Source organism: Labrus bergylta, chromosome 12 (genome assembly GCF_963930695.1).
Source record: "Labrus bergylta chromosome 12, fLabBer1.1, whole genome shotgun sequence".
NCBI classification, from domain to species: domain Eukaryota; kingdom Metazoa; phylum Chordata; class Actinopteri; order Labriformes; family Labridae; genus Labrus; species Labrus bergylta.
This window is the reverse complement of record NC_089206.1, coordinates 6,381,254-6,398,455: the sequence shown is the minus strand read 5'-3', so window position 1 is coordinate 6,398,455 and position 17,202 is coordinate 6,381,254. Positions and strand designations below refer to the sequence as shown.

At 41.6% G+C, this 17,202-nt stretch overlaps 2 protein-coding genes across 2 annotated transcripts in view; one reads left to right on the top strand and one right to left on the bottom strand.

The window, feature by feature from the left end:
• Positions 1-17,202, bottom strand: part of LOC114921750 (transmembrane and death domain protein 1-like) — a 177,373-nt gene that overhangs the window by 153,907 nt on the left and 6,264 nt on the right. The gene's annotated exons all lie outside the window — the stretch shown is intronic.
• plxna2 (plexin A2) overlaps positions 16,126-17,202 on the top strand; it is a 208,994-nt gene continuing 207,917 nt past the window's right edge. Inside the window, 1 exon segment of the mRNA XM_065960873.1 lies at positions 16,126-16,785. The gene's annotated coding sequence lies outside the window, so the exon portion shown is untranslated.

The window sequence follows — 17,202 nt, the reverse complement described above, 5'->3', positions numbered from 1 at the left end:
ATGCATTTAATCCTCCTGTCACTCATCACTGGTTGAGTCAGAGGTCAGAGCTAACAAATGGATACATGCTACATGTAGCATCCTTCTGAAAGAGAGTTAGTCACCCAACAAATGTTTTTAAGATAAATCCACCTCACAAAACAACGTAAGTGTAACATTTTCTCCTCTTGCTTGTTCTTTTAGCTGTATTTATTTACTCCCGTAACTTCACGATGTAGCGGAAGTCCCCTTTGCAGTTTTTCCAAATAAAAGCAAATTTTATATGAAGACCGGAAATAAAGAGACTGAGGTCATAAGGCAATAAGAAAAGCAAAATAAAAGCATCACAAAGAGCAGTTTTGAATCTCGTTTTTAGAGCTTAAGCTAACTGGGTTACTCACAGTGGATGTTCATAAAGCTAGTGTCTAATTATTTTTTCTAACTTTGTCTTGTTGTATGATATGTCAGCTAACATTAGTTATTGGACATTAAATGAAACAGAATGTGTTGATTTGCTCGAGGGTGGTAATATGTTAGCATTAGAACACCCACACTTTTAAAGTCGCTGCTCCACCCCTGTATGCATGTAAACAGCATTACTGTAAATGTTGTTCGATGACTTAAGAAGCTCTCTCAAGCTGTTCATTTGACCCAAAGTGACCCCGTTTTATTCCCACCATTAAACTGCTGTCTTCTCAACAACCTTCCAGCAAAATATAGATAAATGTATCAAATCAATGGCCGAGCTTATAAGGTCAGCGCAGACATCAGTACCTGCTCATTGTTGTTAACAGCTCAGGAGAAACCAAACAAGCAGCTTCAGAACCCACCTGGACCTTAAAGCAACACACATCATCTCATCAAGCAATTTTTTTTCTTATTTCATCTTCATTATAATTTTATTGGGTATGTATGTACATGACTTTTTCAGGAATAGAGATTTGAGCATTGGAGACAGAAGCTGTCATTCATACCAGGCTGTACAGTTAATGTTTACTTTGTTTATTGTAGGGAATTTTAATACTAGGCCTAATGGTGAATGAGTCACTTTCTGAGCAACCCTCAAGTGGACACTTGAAGAACTGCAGTTTTTTATGCCTCATTTTTCAGCCCCTGAGGTTGCTGCTTGTTTGTAGGCTGTAAAGCCTTTTTAAACATACTTGTGGGTTTGAGCTGTTTTTAAATTATTTGACTTGAATAATTGAAGTCGGTCATTCTTTAAACATTTGTTTGTCATTTAAGGCTCATGCAAAGAGCAGTAATCTTTAAATCATTCTGCTGTTGGTTCAAAGCTCAGACTATGACAGTAAAGAGATTTTCCTTGTGTGTGTACTGTGCACGCTTAGTGTGTGTGTGTGTGTATTTGTGGGAGTGTGTGATACACCGTGTCACCATGACACTGTCCTACCGCATAGCCAAGGGCAAGCCATCATAATTGCTGCGAGTGATTCAATTATGATCCAATTCTACCTACTCCACAGGGGGCAGGAGGTGCAAGGGGACATTAGAAATGGATAATTTACTCCACTGTCAAGAGATGTACACTTCTTCTTCTTTCATCCTCGACAAAACACACATGCTGCTCTGCTCCCATTAACACACTGCAGAATACCCCAAACAAACATGTGCAGCTGTTGGGCCTCAGTCCTTTTCAAACAGAAGGAAATGTATATTTCCATCTTTCCCTTTTCCTTCTGCGATGTCTCATTGGATCGTGGCTCCATTAACTCTATAACTCTCAGAGGGAAGCTAGCGTCATGCTACATTAGCAATATGGCCTCATGGATTTCACATTAAATGGCTTTTCGGTGACGCTCATAACAAACTGCACTCAGACAGTTGAAAAGAACACACGAGCTGCAGAAAAAGTGTCGAGAAAATGTGTCTGGTGAGCACTATCTTAATGTTTGCTGCTCTCCTATCTGGGGGTCATAATGTGATGAGGCAAACAGCAGTCATGTGTGAACAGTAATCACGGGGTGTCAATCATGTGCCTGAAGCTTTCACTCAGGAATCAATCAGCCTTGGGCGGCTTACAGGCAAATCAACACTTCTGCAGGTGGACAGGAGTGGCCAGCTGACTGGCAGCTTATTCCGTCTGTCAGCGGAGAATTGAGGAGAAATCGACAAACGACAGAGCAAACTGGGAAGAAGAGACTTGCGTTGTTTTCACCCAAAAATTTCAAGAATTGTTCAGGGTGAGTTTTATGCGTGAAAGCAAATGGCTGAAGGAACATTATCTTTGAACAAGCACGAGTGGGTGAAGCGTAATATCACAAGTTGAAACAGTGAACACGTCCATGTTGCACTGATGCAAAGTCATGGACTGTTATTACACCATCAGACTTTGCTTTTGCCATCTTGTAAACAATACGACAGCAGTGTTATTTACACGTCATGTCCTGCTTCCTGAAGCCTGATTTAGTTAGCCTGACATGCACCTCTACAAAAATGCCTTGAAACAATGTAGACCACCAGCCCTGTGATTGGTTAAAATGTTCCTCTCCTGGCTTGCACCACATGGAAAACATCGGGATACCTTGTTGAATTATGATGAGAAGATAAATGTACTGTGTGTTCTTTGTATCATGACGCTCTGTGCATTTAACGTAGGCTAACTAGTAGCGTTAACAATGCTATCGAGTTGAAAGGTCCATTCCAATGCCGTACATTCAACTCCTTGGATGTCTAGCTACAGCGTAGAATAGATGCAGAAGTATAAACCAGGCTTAAGACCCTGATACTTTGGGAAACATCACATGCAGGCTGTCCTGAAATGTTCTATACATTTTCAGGAGTGCATTTGTGAAAACTTATTTGATTAAGATTAAGATTGACTTTTATTACCCCCCAAAACTCCCAAATTTCTATTGCAAAAAGGCTTGATCTCACCATGTTCTGTTTTAGAAGCAGAATGATCATATATATTTTTGAGGTTCTGAAATGTGATGAGCTGTTTTTTATGGTTGAAAAGACATGGGCCAAAGGAAAATGATATTGCGCCTCATTGATGGAGGCGAAAGTGTAACCTCAGTGGTGAGCAGATGATGGTTTTCAGCCTTTGCAGACTGGTGCCATGATTTGAAACAGACGCAGTTAGACCTCAATATTGTCATTTCTGTGAAAAGAAGGTAATTGAAGTGTGGAATCCATTCCAGTGGGCCTCTCTGTCCACTCCTGACAAATAATTTCACTCTAAAAGTCACCTGCGATGGACCATGGTTCAGTGGGAAATCGAGCTTTTGGTGTTCAGCCTCACCCTTTGGGTTTACATCGCAATTAAAAGGCCAATTAAGCACCCGTTCTATCTTTTACATGGTAATTGTGCCAAACGATATGTGTGTGGGTGCTGTTGAGACTGTGCTGCTATCCTGCTAACTTGGCTGTGTCAAACGTGCAGCCACAGATCCAACCCCTGTGTTGACGTGCTTCATAAACATTTAACTGCCATTTTTTACAGAGCCGTTAAAAGTCAGACAGAGACACACTGGGTGTCCCTAACATCCCGTTTTTATATTCAGATTACTGACATTGTAATTTACCACTGAGATTCAGTTAGTAATTAGCCATAAAGTATCAACGAAAGAGACACAAATGCACCGGCGCATCCACAGAGACAGACTATTATGTTTTTCATTAAGAATGGCGTGCATGTTTGGGGGTGTTGTGCCCCATCCTCCTGAGCTCTGCAGGGCAACACATCATTCAAACAAGTATGAATCATATTTCATTTTTGCTGCGGAACTCATTCAAACTTCATTAGCCGTGTGAGCTCAGAGGAGCATGATGGCAGAAGCAGAATCATGGGGTTATTTTACATTGCTGGGTTCAGCAATCATTCATAGTATTGCATGGCTAAGAGAGAGGGGGGGGGGGGGGGGGTGAGGAGTGATGGTGCTCTATAGTATAGCACTCATTGCCCCTAAATGTGGGAGATTCATCATATCTGTATACATCGGTTGCTGCATGTCATATTAAGGTAATGCAGGAAATAAGCACTGCTGCACAGGCCCAGGAAACAGCCGCAGTGATGCTTTACAGTAATTTATTATAAAAGCATGAACTGTCCAGTTTTTTATTCCTCCGCTTAGATTACAGCTGTGGCTAGTTTTTTGGTTGTCGGTCTATCAGCCTGGATGGACGCCAATTTATCCTTCCATCTCTTGAGGATGGACTATCTTTGAATATATCTTTGAATATGGCAAAAAAAAAAAAAAAACGTCCACTTGGACTCAAAGATGAACTGATAAGAATTTACTGGTCTAATGTCACTGGTTACTGGGATCTCTCAAATAACAGTTTTGGTCAGAGCTTATACCCTTTGTAAGATGATCAATTCCACACAAATGTATAATAGGATAAAATGATGATGTTTGGTTTTTTTAGGTAGGTTTAAAGGTAAACTAAATATTCATCTGTGGTAATAAGGCTCTCACCAGTCATTCGGCTGCCTGGGGCGCAGTAACACTGTCAGTCTGTGGTAAAAACAAGAAGGTATTTTACTGCATCTTGCCTATAGTTAGCACAGGAATAGAACAGCAAGGGGAAACTGTACTTTAAAAAAAATAATCCTCATATTGTTTGCTTTAGTTTTACTACCACCATAAAGACACAAGAGAGACATTCGGAAATAGTCATCAAACAATGATGTCAGTCGAAAATTGTTGTTTTTCTATGTGTAAGAAAAAACACCAAGGATAGAATAACAAAATGTAGACTAAATTATACACCATTGAATGAACAGACCCAGTGCTAAGCAATCCAGACGTTTCCAACACTGTCATTTGGTAGAGAAATCGCTAACATTTGGTTCCATTTTTCACCACAGTCCCACAGAAGGATGCCTTGTTGTTTATTTCTCCCCCATCCTCCAGAAAGTGGTCGCAACAGCGAAATATTTCAGTTTTCTCTTTGACATTTCCTGTGACCACAGACATCTTGCAACAACATGTTTGCCTTATTGGAAGAAAAAAAAGAAAAATAACTAAAATGTCTACAAAGAAGGGCAAGGATTTGTGCTCCCGGGGTTGTCTTCAGAAATCATGCTGCAGACTTTCCGCCATCAGCGGTGTTTGGTGTACAGCGCGGGGCACATGGCAGGGCAGGCTGAGCAAAAATAGCAGCATTACTAAGGATCTTAAGGGGGTTTGGCTGGTCATGGCTCCCTGGGGAGGAAATGGTGATGTGCTCTCACACTGGTTGTCAGACACCTACATGCACACACATACACACACACAAGGATACATAAGGAGAAACCAAAGGCTATGTCATGAAGGGGGAAAGAGATAAAGACAGAGTAGGCACGGTGTAAGATGAGTTTTCAGTGCCCTGGCAGAGCACAGAATGGCCGTTGGATAGAGAGAGAGGCAGCACACGAGTCGTGCTGAGGGACAGAAAAGTCCACAGCTGAAGCACGTTTGTTGTTTCTGAGGGTCTTTTTCTGAGTTTTATTGTTGCACCTGATGAAAGTACAGATGAGACTAACAGAACAGCTTTTTGTTTTTAGCAGTTTTTTTAAATCTTTCTTTCTTGAAGTTGTAAGAGCTGTTTACATTAGAATGACTGAAAACAAGTTAGAACCAGGGTCGGGGCAACCGGTGGATTCGTGGCTGGTTTGCACATCCCCAAGGCCTTAGTCCTCGAGGAAAGCAGCCCGGGTTCAAATCCGACCTGTGGCTCCTTTCCTGCATGTCCTTCCCCGTGCTCTATGTCCCTGATGTCTGACTCTATCCACTGTCCTGTCTCTAAAATAAAGGTATAAAAAGCACAAAAATAAATCTTTAAAGGCCTCGCCTCGGACATGTGGCTGCAGATGCAGGGAATTGAACCCTCGACCTTCCATTTGAGAGACGGCCCACTCTACCCATTAGTCACAGCCAGGTGGTAGTGTAGCACCTGATGAATATGTGAAGGATCTGTCAGAAAAAGATGTCCAAACAGAAGAACATTGGTCACCCCAAAAAAATAAATCTGCAGTGTATCCTGTTATTCCCTCAGGGACTAAGTGAGTTTAACTCTAAGAGCTGAAATTCTGATTTCTTTCCTTAACAGCACCAGAGTGTCATCCATCAAGAAAGTAATTTTCCTTCTTGTTTATTGTGTAATGAAAGCATCACTTGAAGCAGTTTGACAACAGAATTTGAACAGAGAATCCATTTATTCTCGAGCCATCGGTCTATTTCTATTCAGCGCATGTCTGAAATTGATGCACATTTCAGGAAGTTGGAGTGACATTTACACCTGCTTTGCATGCATTCTGTGAAAGTAGTTGAAAACACGATATGTCTTGGAAACAGCTTGCACAGAACAGATGAGGAATTTTAAAAGTCAGTCCTCAGGCGAAACGTACATTTTTAATATCATTTTTATAGATCCTGATAGCCGGAGCTCCTACAGGATACATTGGGTGCTGCTTCAGATCTATCTCATCTGTGAATAATTCATGATTAAGAAATGAAACTGCAGATTAATCGGGTTTGAATTTTAATCCTTCTTGCAGAGCGAGGAATGATTGAAGGATCTAGTTGAAGTATCCAGATGTTATATGTGATGCTGCTGTCTGGCTTCTCTGTTCTGCTGGCAGGAAGTCAAAGCTCAAAAAAACAGAAAGTGAGAATGCTTACATTACACTGCAAAACCCAGGTAAACATCATCTGTTAAGACGAGAATTATTGTTCCTGCAGATCTCCCACGTACAGTAATTACGGCTGAATGTGAGCCATATGGACCATGTGAAGAGAATGATTAGCATATCCAGATTTGTTTTATCCAAGCATCTGTGTGTCATTGTGTATGTTGTATGAACACATATGAGCATGTTCATGTGTTCCTGATTTTAATGTGTGTTTACTGATAATCAGTACTGGATTTATCTCTATGACGTATTGCTGTGGATGAGTGGTGAAGAACGTTATAAGTTGTAAGCCAATTGTGAGCTATGTGCGTCACTATTGCCCGTAGGGAAGCTGCTCACCTGTTGCGTTGCGTGATGTAACCCTCACCACTCCAGCCTGCTTGTCGTTTTAATTTTTCTGACTATTTCCTGCTGCGTTCACACATCGCCTCACCCCAACTTTATGTTCAACTTTTTCTGGGTGAAAAAGTTTGCCATGGTTCCAAAAATGTCAAGGGTTTTGTGTGTGAATAAAAAGAAAAATCAATTTTACATTTCAAACTATCCACTAATGGAGGATAAATAGTGTGATATGTCAAGAATAGTCACCCGAGTTGTCAAGAAAAACAAATCAACAAAACTCTTTTTTTTGGCTTTTTGGGCTTTTATTGGAGCGACGGGACAGTGGATAGAATCTGAAACCAGGGACAGAGACAGATTTAGGAATGACATGCAGGAAATGAGCTACAGGTTGGGCTGCCCGTTTCAAAGACTACAGCCTCTGTACCCTAACCACTTGGCCAACAGCCCCCCCCAAACACAAAACTCTTTGATAGGAAAATCATTTCTCCGCTATTTACAGACGACAACAAATTATACATTTATATGCTCTGATCAGAAATGTTAGTTCTTGTCAAATTTTTCACTTCCATTCATTTCCTCCCAGAAGGAGTTGTAGGAACAGCTTTCTGACTTTGAATACGATATCTAATCCCAAACTGAGATGTTTCTGGATCTTGTTTAAAAACTAAACATGCCTCTCATGATTTATCAAAGAAAATATTCAAAAAGAGGAAAAGAAATTGCCATCAGGCACGAGAACACGCTCCGCTTGTTCACTTAAAGGAGCCGGCTATTAGATCCGACTCCGTTCCTACTGACACATCGCATTTCCCGTCTGTGACACTAAGGAGAAAAATGTAGGAGTTAATGACTATGTCAGATTGTGATGCTGGCATTTCCCTGTTGACATCTTCAATCCCACATTTACATTTGATATGTGGACATGCCTTTAGCTGGGGGCCCCCTGTGAAAGGCCAGGCTGGATTAAGGTATCACTGTGATTGTACGCCACCGTATGGGCCGACAGGCAGGCAGGCTGAAGACCTAAATCCCCGTCTGGAGCCGAGCAGGTCTCAGTGCTGCTGGTAAGCTCTCATCAGACCCACCCCGTGCCTCGCAGTCCTCCCTCTCTCATGCTTTGGAGATCAGGCGCGATGACTTGTAATAGTGGACATAATTGCTTTGTCCTCTATCTATCTTTTTCCCTCCCTGACTTGGGACGTAACCAAATGAAATGAGGTGACACATGAGGAGACGAGGTTTGAGCTCTCTCTGTCAAAGAGCCCAGTGATTTCTGTCTCATGTCCAGAAGCCAACGTCAGATTGGCTGCAATCCGACAATATTTTGTTGCCGTATCTGGCAGTAGTGTGGGTTTTTTTTTTCCCTCACCCACATGCATCTGGTGACTCTGTTTTTAAAATGATGCAATGCAGGAAGTGGCAGATGCTGCGTGCTGAATATGTTGTCCGCTCTCTGTTAAACAGAGCTTGTAAGCCGTTAAATCGTGTTTTAGTTCTGCGAGCTTGCTCTCTGAGACTGTATATAGTCAGTATCAAAAAGTAATCAAAGGTAGAACTGTAATCCCAACACAGCCAGTTGTTTGGATTGGGTTGTTGGATTTTCCACCCTTTCCTTTTCAGATGCTTCCGATAAAGTGATTTTCTTGTTTTTTTCTTTTCTTGTTACACTCATGAGTCAGAAAATGTGTTTCTCATTGCAGCGGAAACATCCTCCTCATCCGTGAAGGATAAAGATATCCAAGGTCCCTTGTTAGTATGCAAAACAATACATCATACTTTTCCACCATTTCTCATTTCCCGATTACAAATGTGGAAGGAATGAAAAAATATGCGGGAGATTACTGTGTTAAACAATTTAGCTCTGCTTAATAGTGACTCCTTTGATTCGGTCGCGGGGCCCCTGAGATGAGCGCGGATGAGGAATGATTGAGATGCGTGGAGGAGCGTGTTCGCTGGCTGCCTGCTCGGCTAAGCAGGCCCACTTCACCATAATAAGAGGTCATCCCTGGAGGAGTGTGGAAATGTGTCTAATTAAAACAAAATGCTTTATCGAGAGCCCAGGCAGAAGTGAGCAGCTCCAGTAAAATAAATAGCCAGCAATTTCCCCGAGATTCACATTCTGATAAGCATCTTATTAAAACAGCCAGCTACCTACTGGAAGTATGTGAAGACTTTTGCTCATTTCTTCAGTATGTTTTGCTTTATTTCTACTACCAAGCCACCATCTAGTGTGTGTGTGTAGTTGTTGTTGTTGTTGAAGGCATCAATGTGTGTATTGTAGAGGTGGGGGGAAAAATCAATACAGCATAGTATCGCTGTATTTTGTGTGGTGATATTATATCGTCTCATAGCCGCCAAGTATCGATATTTTAGAAGAAAGAAAATCATGTTCAAGTTGGATAAGACTGAAATACCAACAGTTCAGGTTGTGAGGTGCATAAAGCCTTTTACAGGGTTTGACTTTTATCACAGTGTCGGTCACTTTCTGGGCTTGAAAAGACTGAAGTGAGATGAATGGACTGAGAATGTTGACAAAACAGTTCTCGTTTTAGTTTAAATTTGTGGACAAAATATGCAGATAAAAAAAAAAAGGTAAATTGCAATATATTGTATATATAAGTCACTTTGTGTGAAACCCAAGCTGCAACCTCCTGTGGAGAAATGAGGCTGATGATATACTGCAGTTCCTCGAGTGTCCACCTGAGGCGGCCTGCAAAAGCTCCTGAAGTCTGTTGCCTGTTACAAAGAGATCGTTTGAGAACATGGCGACCACATTGTTGACCTTCTGCTTCAGAAACCAATGGGTTCAATGTTTTATACATTCAAATGAGTATTTTTCTGACTTTATTTATTTCCTCAATAAACAATTGGCGAGCAAGTTCAAAGTCTAAATCTTTAATTTATAGTATTTTTCAATATAGCATGATGTTTATTCAAGTAATTGTCCCATTTAGAGTTCAATTGTGAGTAAAGCTTGCGATGCTTAAGGGCGTCGCTACCTGTGACACAATACCCTCCATCCTGAGACAACTGGATAATGCATACCTACACGTCATCCAAATTTGTTCGCTTCTGTTTCCAAAAAGCCAACATTGCATTGGCCCAAATGCAAAACTATTGGCTTCAAAGCAAAAGTCTCTAACCGATGGATGACACCACAGTGGCCTTGTCCCCTTACACAGAGTCAATGCCCGTTACAAAGTGGGAGTGTACCTAATTTGTCAGGTATTTTAGATTTTGCTCACCTTGCAGTTAAGCAGAGTGTAAATTACTCAGCGCTGTGGGCACAAAGTACTTAATTGTTTTTTTATATCATCATAATTCATCTTCTCTGACAGCTCAATTGTGGCGCTGATGTGTTGAAAGATGGACCATCTGTACTTTTGTCACCTCCTCCATCTCTCTATCGCTCTCTCTCTCCCACTCTCTCTCCCTTTCTCTCTCTCTCTCTTTCAGTGTTGCTGTTTTTGAGGTGCCATGTTTCCATACTGATGGCATCTGAGTCCATGATTTGTTGCCACAAGTCTGATGTGTGAGATTACAGGACGAGGGAACGCAGCCCGTGGAATGCCTCCAAGCAAGGACAAAATAATGAATTAATAAAAACAACAATTTAATACAATGCCTCAGTCAGCAAACACAACGGAGCAGCTTGCAATTACCATGTCTCCTGTGATTGCATCTCTGTGGAAATTAATCGCTATTTTAATTTAGTTTTTCCATTGACGAATCCTGACAAGCTTAAGGGAAGCCTCAGAAGGGAGCTGTAGGTTTTGGGCCACAGATCAGCAGCATTATGTTCGATTGTACTTCAGGCAGGGTTGTTTTCCCCGACGAGGAGACGGAAAAACAAAATCACAGCTCTGAAACGGCTTCAAAAAGCTCTCGCTGAGATCAACAGTCTGATACGACTGCCACTGTATTTCTAACTGCAATTTGTTGATTAAAACCTAGACAGGGTGTGACGATTAGATTTTATCCCCTCCCTCTTCTCTTACCTTTCTGTGTGAAATATCTCTTCTCAGCTGTCCGATCATCAGCGCACGTTATTGGGCTGCTGAGGCTCCATCAGGAGGGCATGACTGATGTAATGGGCCACCTGTATGGATGTGGTTTCTGTTAGCAAGCGTGCCTATGTGTGGAATTAATGTGTAGATGACATTAGTCCCTAGAGAACTCTTGAGGTTGTATCCGGTACCCGCTCTGACAGGTGTGATGTAAGCTGTGGGGGATCGGGCTTCCATAATGGACCTGGTTCAAATGCCACACACATCCAGGTCCCAAGGCACATCCTGCACACTCTGGACTCTTCAACTTACAGCTCTGCAATGACAAGTAAAAATATATCCACTCTGCTCATCACCTGCAGTAAATCAGAGACTGTAATGTTGGTTCCTAAGTGGGCGGGCATGTATTTGCTCCTGCGCTAATGCATGTTAGGCGACACTGGAAATAAAAAGAGGACCCAACCATTGTTTTGTGGATTGCATCAAATTGCCTTGAGTCTGATAACACCTTAGTTTTCTAGAGCAAGAAGTGAGCATATTTGTAGACGAGGGTGAAGCTGGAGAGTATGGCAAATGCTACATTATCACAACATTTCAGTAATACTGTATTTGCCAATGGCTAATACAATGGCTGGATAATTAACCACATGGCTTACCCGCAGAATGAGATTGTAATTGTGGCTGACCAAGAAAGCAAACAGATGCCGTGGAACGCAGATCGCTTTGTGGTTTGCTAATTAGAGAGCAAAGGGCAGTTGAACAAAAAAAGACACAGGTTACTTAAAAGTCCTTTCATCGCTACGGTCGACTTCCACGCACAGTCCAAAAATATAATGCAAAGAATTAGAAAACCATGATGAGCTCACCCTGAGCGTGGACACTGATGGCAACTAATTTGTGCAAACATACAAACAAAATGATGCAAGCTTTCCCCTCACAGAAAGAAAAAACATAGATCTGTTAATTTACTGACCAGAAGTCATGTTATTTGTCATTTGCAATATGGTTGACAATTCAATTTCTCAAAACAGCATGGAAAAGAAGCTTTGAACCTTCTTATATACTGTACATCTTAATGCCCTGATACAATTAAACTGTTTTTATAACATTTTGTAACCAGCACAGTTTGTTTTTATTATTTGGAATTGAGCTATGGAGTTTAATACGTCTGTGGTCACTGTCTCGTTTTTGGAACCAGCCTCAAGTGGTCATTAGAGGGACTGCAACTTTTGGCATGCTCGCATTAGCTCCATCTCTTTGTCCATCGTTTGATAGTCAGTTTTTCCAATACGGCAACCCCCACGGATAGGCTGTCAAAACAGCTCATTAGAGACCAATGGGTGACGTCACATAGGCTCCATCTTCTATTATTTACAGTCTTTGATTTTGAGCTATTTGTCACACCTTCAAGTCATGACTATGAACCCTTTAATTATGCATAGAAACATAAAAATTTGATGTATTATTGGAAAATAGATAATCAGACGTTTTAAAACATTATTTGGTGTGCATGAATGTCCCCAAAGTGACTGACGCTAATTACCCATGTTACATACAGTACATAACTGTCATCACATGCATTAGATTGACAGTTCAGTTTTTCATCAAACTGTTTCCTGGAATTTGTTGTCCTCTCTCGCCTGGCTTGAATGCTTACACGGGTCAGAGAAAAGAGGGAATGGAGCTTCAGTGGAGTCGACAGGTCGCCACATTCCCTCGTGATATCTTCAAATATGGCTGCAGGGAGAGAGAATTAGAGGCATCACAAGAGGCCTCTTTGAAACCTTCCAACTTAGTATGAAATCGCTGCGTGCAAACTCTTTGATCAGCAAACGGTCAAGCGGCAGCACCGCAGCCGGCCTTCTCTCTGCATTACCACTGGGAGCCTCATTCCCCGGCACTGTGCACACCCCTCCACCTGACCACTGTTTGATGTGCTCACTGAACTGATCTTCCAACAAATAAGCTTTGTGCTTTGCCACGAATTACTGCTCTCTATCTCCCGTCACACATGCCCTGCAGCCCCGCTCTCCTCTTCGCGTGCACCCGGCTGCCCCGTACATCCACAGATAAACAGTAGGTTCTGCACATCACACAAGCATCATTTCTACAATTAACCTCCTTGCCGCATGTTGGCTTTGAATCCTGTGAGCTTCTTTGAGTCACTTCTTCCATCAGTAACAGTCTCCATCTATAGGGCTGAATTATTAATGTAAACATATACGGTGACCAACAAGCCTGTCTGACATCACCCTAATGACCGCTGATGTGTGTTTTGATTTCAGATCCTGGGTGGTCGGAAAGGTGCCAGGACTTTAAGTGGCTGTGTTTTACAGCTGAAAACTTAGACCATCTTCAGATCTGCCAAGTGAAAAGACAAGGATTTAATGAGGGTCTGTCACAGGAGCTGCAGCTGTAAGTTATGAGAAAATCAATAAGAAGGGGATGCATCTTTGCATAAATTAAAACACTTAAAGGAGTGAAGAAACACATTGGAGTATGATTCACAGGCATGCAAATGTGGATATTGTCCTAATGGTGACCTTCAGTGTTGAGAAATGGAGCCAATGCGGAAGTGCATATAACTGCAGTTCCTTGAGTGTCCACATGAGGCTGCCTCCAAAACCTAACGAATCCACATTAAGCCCCATTTAGAGTAAAAAGAAACATGTTTACAACCTAGAACACAAACATTGATTTAGGTGTCAATAGCTCATTCCTCTTATGTTGTACAAAAACATTCATGAGCTGAATCTTTTTTTTAGATTTGTTTTGATTATATTAAGCAGACGAGTTTTGCACACATTTTGTATAATCAGGGGGGCGTGGTTGTTTTTGCCTGACAAGGTCGATGCATTGTGTCTGTAAAGTGTCACCTCAGCTTAACTTCATTGTCTGTTATTAGATTGACCGAAAATAAGGTAGAGTCATTTCCAATATGGCGACCGTCATCATTAGGCTTTAAAATACCTTCTCAGAAACTGCGTCCATATTTATTTATTTTACTTCTATGATATTTTCCTGCTGGTTCGCCTGTCACATTGCATTTAGCTTCTACCTATTCGTCTGCCTTTAGAACCTCCAATCTCGAACACTATACTTTAAGAGCTACATATTGTCCATATTTCAAATAATATACTCTTCTATTCTTTCTCACGGTTTTCACGTAATCTGCGGCCAGGCTCAGTCAGTCAATATGTGTCCGAAAGTGAAACATGACTGAAAATATTGTACAGTTTGTAATAACCCAACCTCACCTTGCCAAATAGGTTAAACTATCATTTCTCTCTCCACTAAACAGGCTCGACCTGTTCCAGACAGTTCGGCTCAACCCGTCCCTTCGATATGAATTGAGTTATGTTCCAATCAAACAAACCGCGGCCTGTTCCAAACATGGCCACTCCAAACCGGGCCGTGAGTAATGAATTGAGAAAGTCTATATTTGATTACCCCTTCCGCCCCGGGTTGACTGAGATCCGTTTGACAGGTAGTGCGCTGGAATTCCAATATGGACGCCCTCCAGCTATTGACCCTGTCTTTAAGTGGGCGCTGTGCTTTTAGTGTACTTACACTGCTTGTTCCACATCTTCTTCCTTCTGGCAGTTTTGCAATACTTTTGATGGCAGACACTGGCTCCCTTTTCTCCACTCTGCATTATTGATGCATCAGAGAGTGTAGATAGCCTACTTTTTTTGTCATAACCCCCTAAGGGCACAGATGCGGGAAGATAAGAGTTTGGTGTCGGTGCGTTGTATAACTACTTCAATGTCAATACATTTTTCTAATAAGAATATGTCAACATATTTAACTGTTTTTGCACATCCTGATTGAGTTGACCGTCTTTGTAGTTCAGAGAAAGCTAAAAATTAAACACTTGGCAGCTATTGAGATCAATTATTTTATTCATTTATGAGGAGATCAATTATTTTATTCATTTATGAGTAAAAAATAAAAGCAATGCCAGCTGAAAACATGTTGGATGGCATCCCATTCAAATGAAACACAGTTTAATGATGTCTGCAGCCAAACTAATGCTAATCCTATGATTTCAAAAAGTGAATACAGCAGAGAAGGAGAAGATGCACAACGACAACAAGATCTTCATGCACCACTTTATTCATGCATGCTTCTTCTAAATATGGACAGTTTGAAGATACTATATATTTGTGTCCTTATTCAGCTTCTTGTACCTGAGCTTCAGGGCTCTATAGCTGCTGTTGTGATGGCAAGATTACAGGAAATACTTTAAGGGATTTAAAACGTAGTATTTTTTTTGATTATTATCTCTACAGTTGGAACAATCCTGAGCTGCTCGGCTACAGTGAGGAGGCTGAGATACAACTGAGAGCAGGAGACACTGAGGGAGCAAATTAGAAGGTATATACTTAACTACTGTAGCCTATATGAAAAGAAGGAGGCAGAGATGAAGAAATTGAGAAATTATAGAAAAGAAGATTTAAACAAAATGAGATTGAAAGGGAGAGAGAGGGAGAAAGAGAGAGAGAGAGGTGTGTGTGTGTGTGTGTGTGGGTCTGTGCAGGAACAGGTTCACACTTTGGTCCATAGATGGCAGTGTTTTAACAGAAACAGAGTTGGATGGAAGAGTGTCACCCACTATATTCACTGAGGGATCAGTGAAACAAAACTGTTATAGATAAGAGAATGTTATTTTTAGAAAAGTGTCCAATTGTAAATCTAATTACGATTTTTTTTACTGTATAACACTTCCAGTTGCTCGTAAGGGTTTATTAGGGGAACAAGGAGATTGAATCTGTAACCTATTGTTTTTATGTAGTTATCCAAAGTTTAATTTGTAGGCTACTCTTTCAAACGTATTTTCAGTAAGATGTTTGGCATGTAGAGGGATCGATAGCTCTGTGAGAACTGCCATATGGAAATATGTATAAAGCAAATGCTTATAGTGTCACGTTAAATATGTCTAATTAGTAGGCTATGGGAGATAACATGTTGTTCTAACACTGAATTCCTGCGTTACAAACAAGTGTTCCTCGCATGTTTTCATTATTAATGTTTTGTCTTTGGGCGGAAACGGTTAACTCCACAGTGAGAAGGAGTGTGAGGGGGCTGGGTTTAGACGCGCAGAGTGTGTGTGCGCCTGTGTGTGTGTGAGAGAGAGAGAGAGAGAGAGAGAGAGAGAGAGCCAGTGGCAGCGTACACACACTACTGTACATTGATGGAGCCGCTAATCTCTGTCAGTCCGGCAGAGCCCTGTGAGAAAACCACGCCGCTGCTGCTGCTGCTGCCGCTGCTGCTGCTGCGGGGCTGAACCTTAGACTGACGCTGCGAAATTACTCCGCCGGACGATGACGGCTCCTTCATAACCTGCATGTGCTGTTACTAGCTTCACTGTAGAGCAGCCTTGGAGGACGCTGAAACCCGAACTGAAGGAATGTGTCGTTTCATTGACTCGGTCCAGTGAAGTAACACTAGGAGGTCAGCTCGAGTGGTGCCAAGTTTACGCACAGAATTTTGAAATTACTCGCCGTAATGCCGGTTTTTTATTTTATTTATTTATTATTTTTTTTACTTGAATGAATGACGCCGCCGCTGCTTAACAGGTTCCACACAGGGCAGCTGAATTTGAAGAACTGGTGAATGTAAAAAAAAAAAAAAATATATATATATATATATTGAACCATCTGTGAAAACGCGTATCTTTGTCCACGTGAAGCGTTTGGAAACATTTTTTTTTTGACTGTGGGTGGATGTGAGTCTCGCGCATCAGTTAAAGCCCCCCAGAAGACAGCAGCCCGCGCGCGCTGGAGGGATCGGGATCAACCGGGATCCACTTTGAATGAAGAGGTGAGTGACGCCCGTTTACGCTTTAATCTGCTTCACAGTGGGCAAATATTTGTTTTAAACCCACACAAATACGCAGTATAGGCTACACACACACACACACACACACACACACACACACAGGAACATGAACGCCGCTCCATGTTCTTGTGTTGAAGGCTCGTTTTCGACACTGCGGAGAGACAAGTGAAGAGAGGCATTTTTTCATTTTTGGGCTGCAGGCTCTGAGGAGGTATAGCTGCCTGTTTGAATATTTCATTGTGGCTTTGTCACAGCTTTTAACAATTGACACAAATGAATGATGTGCCACCATAAAACACGGGGTATGGCTTTACTGCAGCTGTTTGTGCATTGACTAAGATTTTATTAGAGCTGTTCAGAAGGCTTTTACACACAGGTGTTGCTCTGGAGCTTTTACAT